This window comes from Varanus komodoensis, unplaced genomic scaffold (genome assembly GCF_004798865.1).
Source record: "Varanus komodoensis strain SLA01 unplaced genomic scaffold, ASM479886v1 scaffold44_3, whole genome shotgun sequence".
Classification (NCBI taxonomy): Eukaryota; Metazoa; Chordata; class Lepidosauria; order Squamata; family Varanidae; genus Varanus; species Varanus komodoensis.
Genome location: NW_025336010.1, coordinates 2358436 through 2377307, shown reverse-complemented (window position 1 = coordinate 2377307; position 18872 = coordinate 2358436). Strand labels below are relative to the sequence as shown.

Sequence of the window (18872 nt, the reverse complement as noted above, 5' to 3'; positions counted from 1 at the left end):
ACATGCACATGGTGGGCATGTTGTGAGTGGAGCCAGCTGGAGCCGAGGGTCAGACTAGATGGCCTGGGAGGCCCCTTCTGACTCGCGCTGTTTCTATGTTTCAATGTTACTGCAAATTAGATGAATCTTCGAATTGTTGAACGCCAAGCTAAATATGAGTCAACCATATGATGTGGCTGCAAAGAGGGCAAATGCTATTTTAGGCTACATTAATAGAAGAATCACTTCTGAATCATGTAAAGTACTAATTTCCCTTTACTCAGCACTGCTCAGACCTCATCTGGAGTCCTACATCCTGTTCTGGGAACAATACTGAAAAGATAACTATCCCCCTGCATTAGTACAGAGGGTGGAGGATTTAACAGAACTTTTGATCTTGGAATGGGTGGTCTTCAGGAGTAATTTACAAATGTATAAATATTCTGATATTTGAGTTGCCTTTGTTGAAGTATATGCATAAATATTTCTATAAACAGTAATAAATTTTGCCAAAAGATCCAAACAGTAATAAGTGTTGTATATCTCAATATATTAATATAGAGATATACAACATGTATGAAATTAATGTTATGGATCTTTTAAATCTTATCTAAAAGCAGAAATATTGTCTCTTATTTTGTCTTCTCTCTCTCTCTGCAAGCTGTGGTTGGGCTTTGTATGGTTTTTTTTTAAGCACTGTTAAATGCTGAGGAGCCATGTATCCTCTTTTATTGAGGATAGTAATCTATCTATAATCAATTCAAGTTGCGACAACCCAGCTTCAGGTTAGACATCAGGAAAAGCTTCCTCACTGCCAGAGCAATACAGCAGTGGAACCAGCTGCCTGGAGGGGGGGGGGGGGGCTCTCCCACACTAGAGACATTCAGAAAGGGACTGGACAGCCATCTGAGTGGGATGGTGTAAACTGGTGTCCTGCAACAGCAGGGGGTTGGGCTGGATGGCCTTCATGGCGCCTTCCAACTCTACCGATCTATGATTCCTTCCTGCCACCGGTGAGTGGGGTCCAGCTGCTTGGCCTTGGTCCAGCGGGTCCAACCACTTAGCCATGAGGAAGCAGGCCCAAACAGCTGGTCTTGGCACCATGCCCCACCTGCCCAGGCCTGAGACACACACCCTAGAACCCTGTGGCTTCCCCGGCTCCTGCCAATGCCAGAGGGAGAGCAGGATTGCCTGGAAGCATCCACAGGGTCCTAGCAGAAATGGATGTTGGCTATCATTGGCCAGAGCCCTTTGGAGAAGGCAGCAAAGGCTTTGCCACTCTGGCCACAGGACCGTTCCCTCTTTGCCTTCATGTTGCCCAGGCTCAGATAACACCTTCAGCCACGGTGGGGTAATTAGCCCCTAGTACAAGCCTTGGGTAACTGCAAGTAGCTGCCTGCACAGGGAGGGGTCTTGACGATGCATTAACCCATCTTCCTTGCCAGCCAAGGTGGGTTGCGATGTCTTCTGAACACGAGTCTCCTCTGCAAACCCAGCCCCGTTTGGATATGTACATGCCATCCCACCCTGTCCTGCCTCTGCTTCCTGGACATCTTTTTCATCAGAGCATGTTCATTGACAAAACAAAACAAAAAAGGAAGAAAGCAACCCTAAGCAGGTGGAGGGATAATTAAATTAAAGGCCTTTCTAAAGAGGAGGCAATTAGGGTATTGATCAGGAGAAGTACCAAGTTAATTGGGCATGTGACACATTGACATTTCCTTGCAATCAATAAAACCCATGGCACCTTCAAAGAAATCTTCTCAAGCACCGTGAAACCGCAGTGGGTCAAACACGCCATGAATTCCACGGGCTGATTACTGCCGTGCACTTCTTTCATGTTCTCTCAATGCCAGAGAGCTGTCTGATGGGGGGGATTTTCTCTCCCTCCTGATTTCCCAAATGTGGCTTTAATAAAAGTCTTTGATGGAGCCCGTCAAGGCTTTCTCTGTGCTTTTTAATAGAGAGAAATCTTGTCAGTTTCTGTTGGCTTCGCTTTCCATTCTCCACAGAGAAGGGGGCTTAGGAATGCGCTTTCTCTTTTCTTTCCCTTTTTAAAAAATGTCAATTAGCACTCGGGTCAGTAGGTATCGGCGCCTCGCCTGCACTCACTTTCCAAATGCTAGGGACTGGGCCCAAAATGCAAGCCATGCAAAGAAACGCAGTGTGGAAGGCAATCAAAGGACCTATTTCTGTTTCTTCTTTTGTTTTATCTTCTACTTTGAAGGGAGCTTTAAAAAAGTTGTAATGGAATGAAATCTGTTCACCCTGAACATGCTTGAAATCTGGCTACAGGTAAAAGGAAGTAAAACCCAGTTCAGACATTCAAAAGGACAGATGCACCAAAGGCCTGGGTTGTCCAGCCTTAGGAATGCCCTCTTCTGACTTCTGAATTGAGACACTGGCATCCCACACAGGAGGCACCGGAGTTCTTTCCTCGGGTGCCCGGGTCTGGGTACTGGGGAAGCCCTGGGTCCTGCCTCATGTGTTACGGTCTGGCCCCAGCCCCTTCAAACAGTCAAAAATTATTCACCGTTTCAGTGGGAATGCAAGCCCTCCTCAGAGCACGGCCGCGGACAGCTCCACGCGGGGGCTGACAGCTCCTTCCCGCAGGCCGCCTGCAGGGCTCCCCTGGAATGCGGCCGCTTGCTAGAGCTTTGCAAGAGACCTCCCCATGCAGCCCCTACACAACTGCAGCCCTGGCGCCTTTGTGGTGGCAGAGACAGAGTCCCTCGTGTACTTTAATTGTGTGCGAGCACTCGATGGGACCAGATCTGTTACCTTGGTTTTGTAGAGGTGGCCATCTTGGTTTTTCTTGTTTTCACATGATGTGATTTAAGTTTTTTAAAAATCTGTATAAAATGCATACTTTTGGAGGGAAGATATTTCTTCACATTAACATATGTATTTTTGTGTGCATTTTAAACACAACATTTCCCCAAAGTATTTACATTGCTAAAATACTGTTTTGCACACTTTTCTCTCACTTTTTCACACCTTCCGGATATACATGTTATTGTCAAGATGAGCTGCATAAAGCATGCACAGAAGCCATTTTCAGAACACAGGTGCACCTCCAGTAAATCTGTTTTTAAAAATGATCGACAAAAGCAGTTTCTCACCCACCCCTAAGCAAGGCCCCGGTTTCCCAGGGGTCCCGATCGCATGAATCTTGGAGCAAATCTTTTCACTCAGCCTTGCAAGGCCATCTCTAGATTGTCCAGGGAGCTAGTGAGTCAGTCCTTGGCATGGATCCCCTGCGTGCATCCTGACAGAGGAACTGTTCCACTCTGCGAAGTGTCCTCAGGGTTGGACCCGGCCTGCTCCCACATCCAGGGCCCGGGTGGGGAGGGCGCTTCCCTGGCTAACACTTGCCCACCACGCGTCTCCATGTCCCAGAGACCTACTGAGCTCTCCATCATCTCAGCCGCTTCCCAGCGCATTCCGCATTGCATTGCTGCTGAGCAAGGAAGGGCGCGGATCCTCCCCTTCTTCCATGGGCACAGGCACTGCTTCCATTCGGACAGCCAAGCAACACGGCTCTCCAACGAGCACTGCCAATGCTGCGAGCGGCGTGAGGAGTGCATGGACCAGGGAGAAGCCAATCAATCATTTTGCAAGGAGCTTGCTTGGCAAAAGCATTGCTGCTTCCCTTTTTATGGCCCGTTGAGGCTGTCAGGATGGTTGAAACCTTCACAAGTTATTTGCCTCGGCAGCCCAATAGTTATTAAAATGCCCATTTCATTGTTTCCTGGAGAAGCAATCTTGTGCACACAAAGGGCTGACGGGAGACAATCGCACCTTGATCTCATTTAAGGAAGCCGATTGCCAGCAGAGAAACGCCATCGGACCAAGATCTCACGCAGCTCCAATCGGTCAATGGCTCCGAGCGTGTTTGTAATGCCCCTTATTGCTCACTGGGCTGCTGGCATGACTCTGGGGGACAGTGGCACTTCAGCAGGATTCACTGCTGCATCGTCTGCATCCTGCAACTGGGGAAGGCGCTCCTCATAAATATGGTGCGCAAACAGTAGGGAAATGCTTCCCATAAGCAATTAACTGCAGCAACATCAGGGCCGGGACGGCGGAAGGAGAGCGTGACTAGCGGGCTGCGTTGTGCACTATGGGGAGAAGAAGGGTGAGGGGGACATGCTGCAGGGGGCAGGTTTTGGGTGCCACGAAATAGGAGGAGGCAGTGCCACATAGTGGTTAAAGGATGAGAAGGGAGCATGAGGTCTGGAGGAGGACATTTCAGATCACCACGAAGTTGACTGGGCGATCTTTCAGGCCTGTCATCCACCTGTTCTGCCTGAACTGCCCCACAAGGATGCCATGTTGGATAGAACTGAAGAGGGAGAGATCAAAGGACTGTGCTTTCTTGGGTTCCTCGGAAGAAAGGTGAGAAGCAAGTGAAATCCATCTTTGAAGAAATGGATTAAGGGCATTGCAAAATGGATCTGCCCTGCCAGCACAGTCTACTGGCTGATTCTGCAGTACGGCCCCCACTCGGGTGCTGTTCAGACCCCATGAAAGCCTGAATCCGCCATTTTATTGTTTTCCGAGGGGAAACATCCAGTCCCTGCCCACAGAGTCCTCTACCCTCAGTGCATCTGTGGGGAGAAAAACACGCCAAGTGCCCCACGTCAGGATCTGTGGACTGAATCCACCTGTGGACACTGAAAGGAAACTATGCCAGGTGAAAGGAAAAGTGCCCAGTCTCAGAGCCATCCAAGATCATCGCCGGATGCTGCCCCGTCGAGTGATGAAGGCACACGTGTGCATCAGTCCTTGCCAACAGGCATGTGAACTGGTACCACTGGGATGGGATGTCGGATACCCTGAGGGAAATTTCCACCCATGACAACTCGGACTGGCTCACGCATGCAAAGCGTGGCTGAGCAATGGCCCTGCGTGTGGCTCAGGCAGGTACTGGAGACACTCTATCAATGTCCGAGGCTGCGATCATGCACGCACTTGACTTTTGGATGCATGGGGGACCCTTGGCTTCTGGAGCCCCCTCCAGCCCCCCCCCCCCCCCAGGCAGCAGGCTCCATCATGTTTAGCATCCACGTGCGGCCACCAGGAGGGTGTCTGGCACACGGAGTGCGTGCCCTGAGGTCTCCACCAGGTGCTGCCTCTTTTTCCGTTGATGATTCTGTATTTTGCTTCAATGGACTGATTAAAGCAGACTTTGAGAAACTTTCTTTAAGGAAATATTAGTTATAACAATGTATAGATGTGCCCCCTTTTCTTCCATACAGTCCATACATGAAGGTCTTGAAAGAGTGGAGTCATCTCATCCCACGGGCTGCCTCAACCCACAAATGTGGGGCCATGCTAAGACTATCATGCCTCTCTCCAAAGAGTGTTTGAGATTAATGTTTGTTTCACAACAACCCTGCGGGGTTGATTACACTTTTTCTATCAGTAGTTCAGTGATTTCAACCATCAACCATCAGTAGCTCTCACCTTCACTTAAGGGTCCAACACTCACCTTTGGTTCCCAGGCAGCACCTGGAGCCGTTCTTCAAGCTGATCCTTCACCAGGAATCAGAACTTCCGTCCAAACACCTGACATTTGGAAACTGCTACAGTGGGAAAAATCAGAGGAGGTAGGCCAGAGATGGGGGCAAAATGGAGTCTGGTGACTCAGGAATGCTTCCACGATGAAGCTTGGTATGCATGACAGGAGAACTTTGGTTTCAGGTGGGATAAAAAGTAGTACCTCTTAAAAAAATATTTAATGTATAAATGACTCTTCAGCCCACAAGGAATCCCAACATACATATCATTTTAAAAACAAAGCCAACATTTTTAATACAGTTAGAAGGAGAAAAAGCACCCCTCTTGAATCAGCAAACCTACAAAACAGAATGATCAATTCAGTTGAGGCATTAAAATAAATAAATATAGAACAATGATTTTAAAAATGCTTACATGGCCGGGCAAAACAGAACATTTGTGCCAATCGCATCTCTCCTGGGACAGCGGGCCAAAGCTTCCCTGCACGGAAGCCCCTCACCCTCCTTCCGAAACGCACGGTGCACTGCTCCGCAGAGGGGGCACACGGCAGCTTCGGGCGTCCATGGCTTGCTGTTCCCGGGATGTGGATGCCAGCTGTGAGCTGGCAGGGCTCTTTGGGCCGCCTCTGCTGGGAATGCCGCTGCCCGGGACAGGCTCTGTCCACGAAGGCCCGTCCGCTCTACGAACGGGAGCCACAAAGCAATCTGCACGTTCCACATTTTCTCTCCTAAACTAAAGTGTTTTTAGCCATGTGTCTGGGGGGAGGGGAAATACAGTGCAATTATACATTTTTATGATGCACCTTTCACAGTTTATCACAAAGCTGGGCGCATAAAAAATGAATTGCATAAATTTTAAAGACATTTAATACACACACAGTTAAAATCATGCACCAACAGCAACTAAGAACAGGTGTGGGTTTGAAGAGAGACTTAATACACCAACGTGAGATGCACACAGGAAATGCCGGGGGGGGGGAGGGATCGTGCTGCAAGCTTGCCAGTTGCCCCCTCTGGGCCCGGCACCTCCCTCTGAGGAGCATCATCAGGAGAAGACGCAGAGGCTGCAAGTCTTGGCAAGCGGGACAGCGAGGGGGGCCAATGCAAAATTTACCCTCAGTCAGTATAGTGGTTAAATCATCAAAAGTGTGTTTTATTTCATCAATCAGCTAAATTTTTTAAGATTAATTCAATACTACTCAATCAGTTATTAAAATCCCTGGAAAATGAAGCTGCTTTCGACTGGCACCGAAATGACTGTGAAGGGGTGCCAGGCACACTTCTCTGAGGAACCGATTCCAAAGACTGGGTGCAAGCACTGAGAAGGCCCTTCCGTCGTGTGCGGCACCAGCACAAGGTGCCCGAGCGTGCAAACACAAGGAACAGTTTCGACCGGGGTGCAAGCTCTGACAGTGGAGGTGAAACGGTTGTGGAACCTTAGCAAGCCACGGTATCCGATCAAGGTCAAGCCGTGTCTGGGGACCAAGGGGAGGAGCTGCCAGTCCAGTCCAGGATGATGGGGGCAGGTGACCCACTGACCTGCGGGGTGGGGGAGACAGCAGAACAAGAGGTGAGGGTGACACCCGGGGCTGACAAGAGCCCTGGTCCACCAAGAGTCGGCCAGGAGGAAGAGCTGGGGTCTGGGCAGTCCCACAGCAGAGCCGAGCCATCCACCTGGCACAGGTCCCTCCCCCTGAGCAGGTGGTGCCCGTGGCCAGGTGACCGCACAGCCGGGAAGTTCAGTTGACGGAGAAGCGGGGGGGTGGCATAGGACGGGTTGGCACAGTGCTCCCCCTGCAGGGCTGGCAGACCAAAGGGGAATAGAGGGCCGGGGGGGGGTGCATTTTCGGCAGTGGTGGCCATACTCTGGGATCCTCCCTGACAGGGATTCAAGGATGATTTGAAACAAGGAAACAGGAGGAGTGAAAATGTACCAAAGAAAATCCCTTAGCCACACGGGGAGGGGGCTGGGATCAGATAGCAGGAGGGAACGGGCACATAGACAGAATAGCGGTACTCTCACTCAGTGGCCTCATGAATATTAACTAACACACTCCACATAGAAAATAAGCTCATTATAATGCACACGGGACGGACGAACTGGGAGGAGAGAACAGGTATTGGAGCAGCACGGAATAGGTGGGCGGAAAAGATCGCGACCACCCAGGCCCTCCGCAAATGAGGGAGAGGAGGAGGGAGAAGCGGACGGGGAAAGGGCATAAATAGGAGATGCGAACATGCGCTCGGAGAGTTGGAAAGGGGAAGGAAGCCCTCCAACTCCCTTTAGTGCAATCAAGTTTCAGAATAAAAACTCTCTGCTGCCTGGAGCATTTTCTCTTCCAAGGGAGAGGAAAGTGTTCCTCGCACTCCTCCAGGGACAGACAGAGCACCGACTCTGCTTTCCTTCAGGCACCAGGTTAAACCCTTTTTGGTCCAACAAGCTTTTGGTTAATATAATTTATATTTTATATCATTGATTATATTTTTAATTCTGGCTGTTAATTTATTGTTTGCATTTTGTCATGTTGTGTGTGGTCTTTATAATTTTTTATGCGGGATGGTTTATAATTTACTAGTTTCTATCTGTTTTATCAATTGTATTCATATGCTGTTTTCAGCATTTGTAATCCACCCAGAGAAACTTCAGGTTATGGGCTGGCACAGAAGTGGAATGAAATAAGCAGACAAACAAATAAATAAAGACGAGACAGTCGAAGGGGAGTGACAGAGAGCTCAGCACCTCACTCTGGGTGAGTGCAGAGTTATGGAACAATAAGGTCCTGTGGAAGAGCAACTCAGGAGTAGCGTGTTTCCTCGGGAGGAGAGCCAATTTCATGGCACTTTCTTCCATTTGCCACCCCTTCCCCTCCTTTGGGAAGGCACTTCAGGAAGGGCCTCTGAACTCATTCTTAACAGCTGGATGAAGCCATATGGGCAGCCTCTCCTCTGGCTCTTGGGGTTCAGGATAAATCCCAACCCATTTGGAAAATTCTGCTTGACAACCAAGTGACGCAATGTAGCAAAAATACATTCCCAGTGAATTGTCCTGCAGCCACTTCCAGTGTCGGGGCCGGTGGCCGGTGGTAGCCCCTTCTGTCAGTGTCCAGAGCTATCCGAGCACAGATCCCCCCTGGAATGATCAAAGCAGTTTTGTAATCACTTCTTATACTCTATCAGCCACAATAGTAGCCAATATTTGACTATTTACATTAATTAACGTAATAAACAAGAAGTTAGCAAATTAGTCTGATTCTTGCCTGGCATAAAAATCACAGTATAATAGGCTTCATTGAACCAAAAAAAAAGATGGTGGGGGCAGAATCAAAGAGACAGTTCTAAAGATTTGGACCAACCAGGCCGAAAAACGGTCTGCCTCATTCTGTTCCAAGCGCTGCAAGCCAGCCATCCCCCAGGCCCACGGGCTCCTGGGGGCTCTCATGGTTCCTTCGGTATGCAAAGGAGCCCGAAGGAACTGCCATTCTGGGATCCAATATCTCCTGGTGGCATAAGGTGCAGATACAATCGAGATATGATAAAGATTGTAAAGCGTGGGATTTTTATAAGGACTTAACAGCATTTGAGCAAGTGATGCTTAAATCAGAGGAGAAAATGATTAAAAGATTATAGGACTTCTTACTTGATAGGAAAATGGAAGATGAACAGGTTAAGGAAACTGATAACGTGGGCACAAAATTTTGGATATAATATTGAATTAGAAAAGTGGCAAAAGCTGTGGGAGAGAAATATCAAGGTAACATTAGCAACTTCGTATAAAGAAAACTTGTGTAAAATGTTTTATAGATGGTATCTGTCGCCAAATAGATTAGGTAAGATGTTTCCAAATATGTCAAATGGATGTTGGAAATGTAAACATAAATTGGGCACTTTTTATCATATGTGGTGGACTTGCGATAACGTGGAAGAGTATTGGATTAAAATACATAAATGGCTCGAGGAAATGTTACAAAAATCCTTAGCTTTTAAACCTGAAGTTTTTTAATTAGGCATTATACTGGAGGACACTAGCAAACAAGAAATGTATTTGATTTTGCATGTAATCACTGCGGCGAGGATCGCATTCGCTCAACACTGGAAAAGTGAAGAACCACCCACCGATGAACTGATTCTAAAAAAGATCCTGGACTGTGCAGAAATGGATAGATTGACTTTATCACTGAAGGAGAAAGAAGATACTGACTTCTATCAAACTTGGGACTTTTTATTATTGGCTAAAGAAATGGGACTTCGCATAGATTTAAATATGTTTTTAAAGCTATCATAAATGGAAAAAAAGGGTGTGGGAGCTGACCCAGCGGGCTCAATGTTTTTGATGAGGGATGTTGTTTGTAGTTTTTTTTTGTTTTGTTTTTTTAGGATTATAATTTCAAATAAAATTTATTAAAAAAAAAAAAGAAAAAGGAATTGCCATTGTGAAGACTCGTGAAACAGAAGACCAACATGTGAGAGCAAAGCATGTCTGTCCTACTCCAGCTCAAACTCTCGCTATTTTCCCAGCACATTTTCATGCACCGGTTCATACAAGTTCCACCTGCAGTGACAGGAAGTTTAATGTATTGCACAGCCTGAAAAAACAGTGGAATTTGGGCAAGTAGCAAACCATGGTAGAAGTTTCAACTTACAATGCAGTGACTGATACAAGGGAACAGGCACTGATGCTAAATGCCTATTTTGCTTCTGTGTTCTCCCCAAAGCAGGACGGGGGAGATCCGCATAGGAGATTAGATGAGGCCGGGGACTTAGGGGCACAGATTAGAGTCACCCCCCTTGAAGTCGAGGGGCTCCTCAGGGCATTGGACATTACAAAGGTGCCAGGCCCTGACGGGTTACACCCAAGAGTATCTAGAGAGTTGGCAGGGTTCTCTCACACCCGCTGGCCTCCATTTTTGAGGCCTTGTGGAGAACGGGTGAAGTTCCAGAGGACTGGAGGGTGGCATCAGTGGTCCCAATTTTCAAAAAGGGTAGTAGAAAGGACATGGGGAATTATAGACCAGTTAGCCTTACGTCCATTGTAGGAAAAACAATGGAAAGACTCATAATAAGAAAGATCTAGTGATGCTAGATAGGGAAGGGAGGCTGGCAGCCACACAACACGGGTTCTTCAAAAACAGGTCCTGCCAGACAAACCTTGTGGAATTCTATGACAAGGTTTCAAGATGGCTAGATGGAGGGGATGCAGTGGATGTGGTTTACCTGGATTTCAGCAAGGCCCTTGAAAAAGTGCCCCATGATATCCTGGTGGAGAAACTGAGGAGTTTTGGGATACACCAAAGCACTGTCCGGTGGATTAGGGCATGGTTGACTGACCGAAAGCATAGGGTAACCATTAGTGGGAAATCATCGGGATGGTGGCCAGTGACAAGCGGGGTCCCCCAGGGCTCTGTTCTGGGGCTGATCCTGTTTAATCTTTTCATAAATGACATGGAAGAAGGGGTGAACAGTGTGAGATCAAATTCGCAGACGATAATAAAACTGGGGCAGTGGCCACAACTGAGGAGCAGGTACTCCAGATCCAAAAGGATCTGGACAGACTATGGAAGTGGGCAGGAGACAACAGGATGGCGTTCAATGTGGATAAGCGCAAGGTCTTGCACTTGGGGCATAGGAATAGGTGTCATAAGTGCAGGTTAGGGGACAAGTGGCTGGAGAGCAGCACTTGTAAAAGGGACCTCGGGGTGCTGGTTGACTGCAGGCAAAACATGAGTCAGCCGTGTGATGTGGTGGTCAAGAGGGCGAATGCCACCCTTGGTTGCATAGCCAGAAGCGTGGCTTCTAGATCAAGAGAGGAATTACTGCCACTCTATACAACTCTGGTGCGCCCACAACTGGAGTATTGTGCTCAGTTTTGGGCCCCTCATTACAGGATGGATATAGCCAGGTTGGAGTCAGTGCAGCGCAGGGCCATAAGGTTGGCAGCCAGTTTGCAGGGGATGCTGTATGAGGCGAGACTGAGGGAACTGGGTCTCTTCAGCCTGGAGGAGACTCAGAGGGGATAAGTTGGCCACATACAGGCATGTCAGAGGATGTCACATGGAGATGGGTAGAGACCTGTTCTCCCCTGCAGAGGAAAGCAGGACACACTCTAATGGAGCCAAGCTCAGGGAGCCAAGGTTCCATTTGGATGCCAGGAAGCACTTCCTGACAGTCAGGACCCCGCGGGTGTGGAATGGGCTTCCATGGGAGGTGGGTGAGGCCCCTTTGGGGAGGGTGTTCAAAGATAGGGTAGACATGCACATGGTGGGCATGTCATGAGTGGAGCCAGCTGGAGCCGGGGGTCAGACTAGATGGCCCGGGAGACCTCTTCTGACTTGCTCTGTTTCTACGTTTCTATGATAATTGAGTAATGGAAGTTACGGGTGGCATTTTAGAGGGATGAAGCTACCAAAGGGGGCCGGGCTCATCTCTGGTGCAGCTTCAGTTGGGGCCCACAGCTTACCAGATGCCGCAACTGAGAGCGGGGCATGTGGTTCCTGGCCCTGCTGAGCAAACTGTCCTACTTGCAGTCTCACTGCACCTTCCCTTTGATAGCTGAAACTGGAAGGGACTTGACCTCACAAGGCAAGACACTTCAGGGAGCCGTACGTGAGCCTTTGCAACGGTCCAGCGGAAAGTAAGCACTGCCCCAGTTCGTGCTCTTTTGACGGAGGCAAATGCAACGGGTGGCAACCACAGTAGGCTGGGGGAGAAGGAGCCACCGAGGGGCGGGACAGCCACCCCGATCCGGTCATCAGCCTGGCCGCTCCGTGAACCACCAGCGCCCTGCAGCCCACCCGCAGGACAGCCCTGCGTGACGCGCCAGTGCAGCTGCAGAGGGCGCCGGGAGAGCCGAGCTGCACGTTGCTTGCTCTGGCCCAGCAGCGCTCTTCTTCTCCAGAACAAGCACTTCAGATCTTGCAATAGTTCACCACTGCTTCCATTCTGTTGTGGCCTACAACCTCCATCATTCCCAGACACCATTGCCAGTGGTCAGAGAAAAAGGACTTCCAGTCCGAAGCGTCTGGCAGGCACGGGCTCACCTCCCCACCGAACCTGCCTCGGCAGCTTGCCCAGCGCAGCATCCTGCAACAGCTGGGGTCGGACCCGAAGCCTTCGCGGCCCCTTCCAGCTCTACTGTCCTGTGCTTCTATGACCTTTTTCCGAGAGGTGCTGCGCCCGCTCCATGCAGGATTGGTGCTGGCTGGTCTTTCAGGGGCCCTCTGGCCCTTTTACAGATCATTCCCACCTGGAGGTCAAAGCAAATATGACCCTCGCCTGACTGCTTGCCATTATTTCTGTCCTGACAGGAGAAATTCAAATCCTGCCTTTAAAGGGAAAATATTTACATTTCTCCCCATGGAGTGGCTTGTTACAAATATAACTCTATTGAGTACGAGTTGCTGACAGGTCCATCTGTCACAGCCAGCAGACAAAAGCGGAGCCCCAAAGCCCAACAAATACAACAACAGTAAAGCAGCAAATAAACCACAAAGCTTTAACCATGAATAGGTTTGCAACTACCTGACTTCTCCCTGGGCTACCCTTAGTGACAGGACAAACCCAGGGAGGGACTAGGGAGGCCATGCATCGTATTCCTTTATTTGAAAGTTCCCTCTTCTCTGAAGGGCTATTCCATCCAAATGCAATTTCGGATAAAGAATAGAAATGCAGAAACAGAGTCAGGAGGGGCCTCCCGGGCCATCTAGTCTGACCTCCGGCACCAGCCAGCTCCGCTCACGACATGCCCACCATGTGCATGTCCAGCCTATCCTTGAACACCCTCACTGGTGGGGCCTCAACCACCTCTCGTGGAAGCCCATTCCATACCCTCAGGGTCTAAAAAGGTTAGAGGAAATGGTAACTTTTGGTTTCTCTTGCTTCCTTTTTTAGAACCTTAAATCTGGTGCACCCTGAAATGTCTTTTTAAAAGTTTGCACAAATATTAATATGCAGTTTTGCAGATTTCTCCTAATGTATTTTTATGACTTTGCCCATAGGCATGTGCCTTTTCCCCTAATGGACACATTTTTGTATACATTTTCTGATTGGAGAATTCCACCCCAAAGTAAGAGAGGCTCACCTTTTCGAGGAGAACTGGATGCAAATATTGGTCAAATATGTGAAATTAACACAGAGGCATCCAAACGCAGTCTGTCATTTTCTCTTCCAGGCTTCCTGGGAAGGCAACAAGCAGCACTTTGAGCTGCACCAAGATGTGAGCAAGTGCACACTGCTGCTGTGACACGGAGTGTCTCTGTTGCTTCAAGTTGGTTTTTAATTGCTCATTACAAAAACATAAGGTGGTAAAAGGGGGAAAAGGGATAAAGTAAACTAGAACATTACAGTTTTGGATAAGTTTTAACTGATCCATAACCTTAATTGCATACATATTATATCTCCTCATGTGCTAATATACAGCAGAGCATGCTGCGATTATTGAATATAATTAGGCATAAATTTCAGCAAAGCGGCCCAGACCGCCACGCTTTCATCCATTTGTAGTCTGCGCTTAAAGGCCACCAGTTCAAACTTGAATGTTTCATGAAACCCTGTACCCTTTGCATTTTGGCAGATGGCTGCTTAGCTTTCCAGTGTTGGAATTATATTCTTCTAGCTTCCCAATAAGTACCCTTAAATAGTTACCAACTTTCAGTCACATAATTTATCTGAATTATTAACTCCTCCCAAAAGGGAAGGTCCATTGGGCACTGCCAAAACATCTGGAGAAGAGAATTATACCTCCAAACATTGACTGATTTAATTAAACTATTATCAAAAAGAAGTTGTGGCATCCAGTATATAAGACTATCAGTTCTTGCTGAATTACGCATAGCCTAACAATAACACACTGCACTGATTGGGCAATGTGGAGTGTCCCAGTTCATTATTCCATCCTCAGATAAAACCCTTTATATCGTATTTATTCACTGATAACAGACATACGTACACACGGATGAATGTTGCACCTCAGTCAGAATTCCCCGTAACTCGGGCAGCTCTGAAGCTGTAAAGGCATCAGGACCAAGGCGAGATACTAACAAAGGTCTCAGTTCCATATATTGCCTCGCAGCTGTTGCTGGAAATTTATGCCTAGCACACAAAGCAGAAAATGGCAAAAATATCATCGGGGTGATCCAAAGCTTACTTCAGCCTGTTTGCTTAATTCCACCAGGGAAACATTTTCTTGTCAATCTGTAAATCCAGATTTAACTGCATTGCATTGCCATTGGCCTACGAATTAAATCACCATCACCACAGCACACAACCTGCCCAGCAAGAAGAGGCTCAAGGTCTGATGCGAGCCCAGCGCAATCCCCCCGGACCCTCCAGGAAGGAAGATTCCAAGCTCGACGGGGAGGGGCCTGATCTAAACGGAAAAGACCCCAATCTAGGGCAACTTCTGGGCCCCGTTGTGTGAGGGAAGATCAGGAGGCCACTTCCAGCTCTCTGGGTGAAAGTCGCGTCCTCTTCCAGGATGTTCAGGGTCAAGCAGAGCCCCGTTACAATGTCCAAATGCAATGCGGTGCCATGTCCCGCTGAAGGAATCCCCCCCACACACCGCCAGAGGAGCTCAGTCCCTAGGCAACACGGAGCCCCGGGGCCAGAGGCTGGAGCGCTTCCGGCGGCTCAGGGTGGTCCGTTCCCCACAGGTGGAGGGGAACTGAGCCTGCGCAGCCTGGCCCCTGAGCACATGGCTGCCTCAAGAGGCAAGTCAGTGGGACTCCTGTAAGAAGAAAGGCTGCAACAGGAGGTAGGACTCCTCAGGAGGAAGGCCTGTAAGGAAGAGCAGCGGAGGCCTGGGTGGGGCTTGGGGGCGCTGGCAGGAGAGGCCTGCCGCATCAGCTGGCCCCTGCTGGAAACGGGGCTTCCGTCTCTCTCGGGGCCTTGTAGGCTTGACCTTGCTCTGCAACTGAACCTTTTTACTACGGAACATGGATTCCTGCTTAGCTGGATTTCTTGGACTGCCCCTTTTCTGCAGGTCCACCTTGATTGCGCTTCAGCCCCACTTTAGCTCTCCCTCCTGCCAGGTAAAACAGTTCCCTGCATATTGACTTGCTTTCGGACCACCCCTTCGTTGACCTTAATGACTGAACAGCACAACCTGTCCATTGCAGGAAGCCAAGGGCTCCCGCGCACAAGAGCTGCTCCCCCTCCCCAGCTCAGCTGTGGGGTCCTGCACTGCCACGGCTGCTGGGTGGTTGCCAGAGACAAGCCCGGGCAGCGGCAGCCCGTCAAATGCAAGCACGGCGGCGTGACTGCGCCCCGCTCTGCCTCTCCTGGCAATGGAAGCAGCCCTGCTTGCGAGCGTTCCGGCACAGCCCTGATCCGCTGTCTCCTCGAGCAGCAGCAAGCGACTCCAACGAGGCCAGTGTCAGCTGAGAGCAAAGTCCGCCCACAGGATCGCCGAAGTCACCAATACGCCTGCCCCGGGCAATGCCCACCCTGGATGGCGGGCAGCTGAAGCCACTGGGAAGCCCCCTTTCCGTGGGGGCGGGTCTCTTGGCCCACCCACGTGCACAAGCCATCCAGCGAGGGTTCTGCACATGCGGAGCCGGACCAGATTGGAACCCCGAGCTCCACACAGCGAACGGTCTGGCCTCACCGGAGGGCAGGCAGCCCATCCCCTGCCAGGCAGTTCTCTTTCGGATGCACTGCCCATCTAGCCCCTTCAGCCCCACACGGCACTGCAGAGAACAACATCTGAAACAAATGAGCACCCCATATGCACTGCACAAATTGAAGGACTCGGAATAAGCCATTCAGGTTATCTGGGGCAACCCAAGTTCAGGCTGGACAGCAGGAAAAGCTTCCTCACTGTCAGAGCAGCACGACAGCGGGACCAGCTGCCTGGAGAGGTGGTGGCTCTCCCAAGCTGGAGAGCCTGGGCAGCCGTCTGAGTGGGGTGGTGTGACTGGGTGTCCTGCACCGGCAGGAGGTTGGACCCAATGGCCTTCATGGCCCCTTCCAGCGCTACAATTCTATGATTCCATGATTCTGTGAAACAATTTTGGTGTAAATGCCAACCCCAAAGCCTTCATGAATTGCTGACAGAGTGGGAAATGGCCCACATCCTTAGGCCAGCCTTCCCAACCTGGTGATCTCCAACTCTGTTGGACTAGGACTCCCATCATTCCCAGCCACACAGCCCTGGCCGTTGGATGTGCAGCGAGTTGCTACTGGAGCCGACTGGTGCAGGGGGCGGGGGGGGGGGGTCCTCTGGGCAGAACACCCTTCCCAGCACCTTGCTCTGAGCTCGCATCTTGAATTCCGCTTGCGCGCCTCGTTGTGCCCTTTCAGCACGATGGATCCCTGCTGTGGCTACAAGGCTGCTTCTCTGGGAAAGCGTGTCTCCAATGATGCCACACTGCGCCCTCCTGCTTGTTCTAAATCATCTGACTGTCGGCCTGCCACGTTGGCATTGCCTGGCCATCTCCAGAAAGTATCAGACTAGAGCCACCTGAGGTACCTGGCCATTTCTTCACCATTATTTGGCAGAGCTATTTTCATCTTGATGTCTTTGTTGACTTGCCCAGTGAGTGTATTTTCTTAGCAGAACTGCCACCTGGGCTGTTTGGAAAACCAGTCGGTCTTAAGCGTGCGCGCACATGCCATTGCACGCCCCACATACATCTGAATGACATGGGGGAGTGTTTGAGCTACATATTTCCCTTCATTTGTTTTGGGTCCCTCAATCCAACCAGCATCTGTGGCTCCCACTGTCCCCCGGACCATTGTCCCCAATAATGGTACTGCTGTAACCCTCTCACCACTGTCCTTTCCTCTTACATTTTCACAAAGAATGCTGGGGCTGGTAGTTCTTGAAAGAGCACAACACAAAGAAAAGTTCACATCTCAATCTCAAGCTATTAGTTTAAGTGTTCTGACTATCTTCTCCCATTCCTAAAGAAGCACAGCAGTTTCTTTATTTGCATATATATGCTGTCCATATCTAAACAGATTCCGGAGCAATGAATAGCTTAAAAAAGATAAAAAAGAATAAAGCAAAATGTGAAAACCCAATTTTTAAATTATTATTTATATCCATCTCCAGTTTTGCCTGGAAAATGCAAGTTCATTGAGAGACTTCGCAGCAGTAAAAATGAAACAAAGCAAAAACAAAAAATAGCCCCCGTTTAGCATGTCATATTAGCCCGAGTACTGTGGAACGCTGGTCCTTTTCTTATGCTGGATTTGGACTGGGCCACAGAGCCCCCAAGTGCAGGTTCAGGTTAAGTCAGCCTCACGCTCTGGCGCAGCCGCAGCCCTCTCGCCCCAGGGACGGCCCAACCCCATCACCCTTCCCCACCTGTTCTCATCCGTGTTCTCCACCACGCTTCCGTTCCGGTGCCGCTCCCACTGAGTCAGACTGGGGCACTGTCAGGAAGTCCAACACGGTGGTTTGGCGGGAGTCTGCCAGGATGGCCACGCTTCTTCTGTCGGGATCCCCAGAGTCCTGCTTTCAATTCCACATGCCCAGTTTCTGGAGAGCTGTCCAGCCCAAGTCCAGTTTAAAGAGAAAGCCCTACCAGAGAGCGGAGCAGAGGCCCTGGAGTGGCCCCTCAGTGGCGAACACCTGAATGCCAGCCTGAGCAGACATGCAGAAGGCTCGGCCACAGGCTTCTCCCAAAGGCGAGATGCACGGTATTCGATTTGAATTATAGCTATTATTTCTAAATTCGCACCTGCACATGTAAAAGAGCACATGCAAATGTTATGCAAATTGAGGTCCTCTTTTGTCCTCTTTTTTAAAGAAATTGAATAAATAAATATTTTTGGTGACACTTAGGCCACTCTATTCTTTTTCCAACTATGCCATTGGCAGCGACAACAAGAAAATAAACGAGGAGCGTAAGCGTCAGGCTTGCTCCTTTTTTGCTGCAGCAGGTGACATGTTCAGAATTAAAGGGTTAAAAGTAGGGCAGGACAAAAAGGAGGAGAGCTAGGCTGAAGGAGACCGCCAAGTTCAGGGCTCACTCATATTGGAAGGCAATGAAGTGGCACAATGCAGAGAAAGTTCAGAAGTGGGGGGGCGGTCTAAAAGGAACCTTGGCTCCCTGAGCTTTGCTCCATTGGAGCACGTCCTGCCTTCCTCTGCAGGGGAGAACAGGTCTCTGCCCACCTCCGTGTGACACCCCCTCACACACCTGTATGTCGCCAACAGGTCCCCTCGGAGTCTCCTCTTCTCCAGGCTGAAGAGACCCCGTTCCCTCAGTCTCGTCTCTGCATCTGGTTCTGGGCACCACGGGCCATTTAAGAAAGATGTAGTCAAAATGGGAAAAGGTCAGAACAGGGCAGAAAGGATGATCCTGGAATCCTGGAAGCGCTGGAAGGGGCCTATGAGGCCATCGAGTCCAAGTCCCTACTCAATGCAAGATC

At 49.6% G+C, this 18872-nt stretch overlaps 1 long non-coding RNA gene across 2 annotated transcripts; it reads right to left on the bottom strand.

Annotated features, from left to right (window-relative positions):
- Window positions 1-5701: 5701 nt before the first annotated feature.
- LOC123030406 lies at window positions 5702-18614 on the bottom strand. 2 transcript variants are annotated; one of them, XR_006416099.1, is made up of 4 exons: window positions 17803-18614; window positions 14443-14585; window positions 13576-13670; window positions 5702-8631 (listed from the first exon to the last, which is right to left on the bottom strand). It is a non-coding gene; the product is annotated as an uncharacterized LOC123030406 (long non-coding RNA). The 2 variants fall into 2 exon arrangements; XR_006416098.1 differs by lacking the exons at window positions 14443-14585; window positions 17803-18614 and having other exon boundaries at window positions 13576-14434.
- Between the last annotated feature and the right edge of the window lie 258 nt (window positions 18615-18872).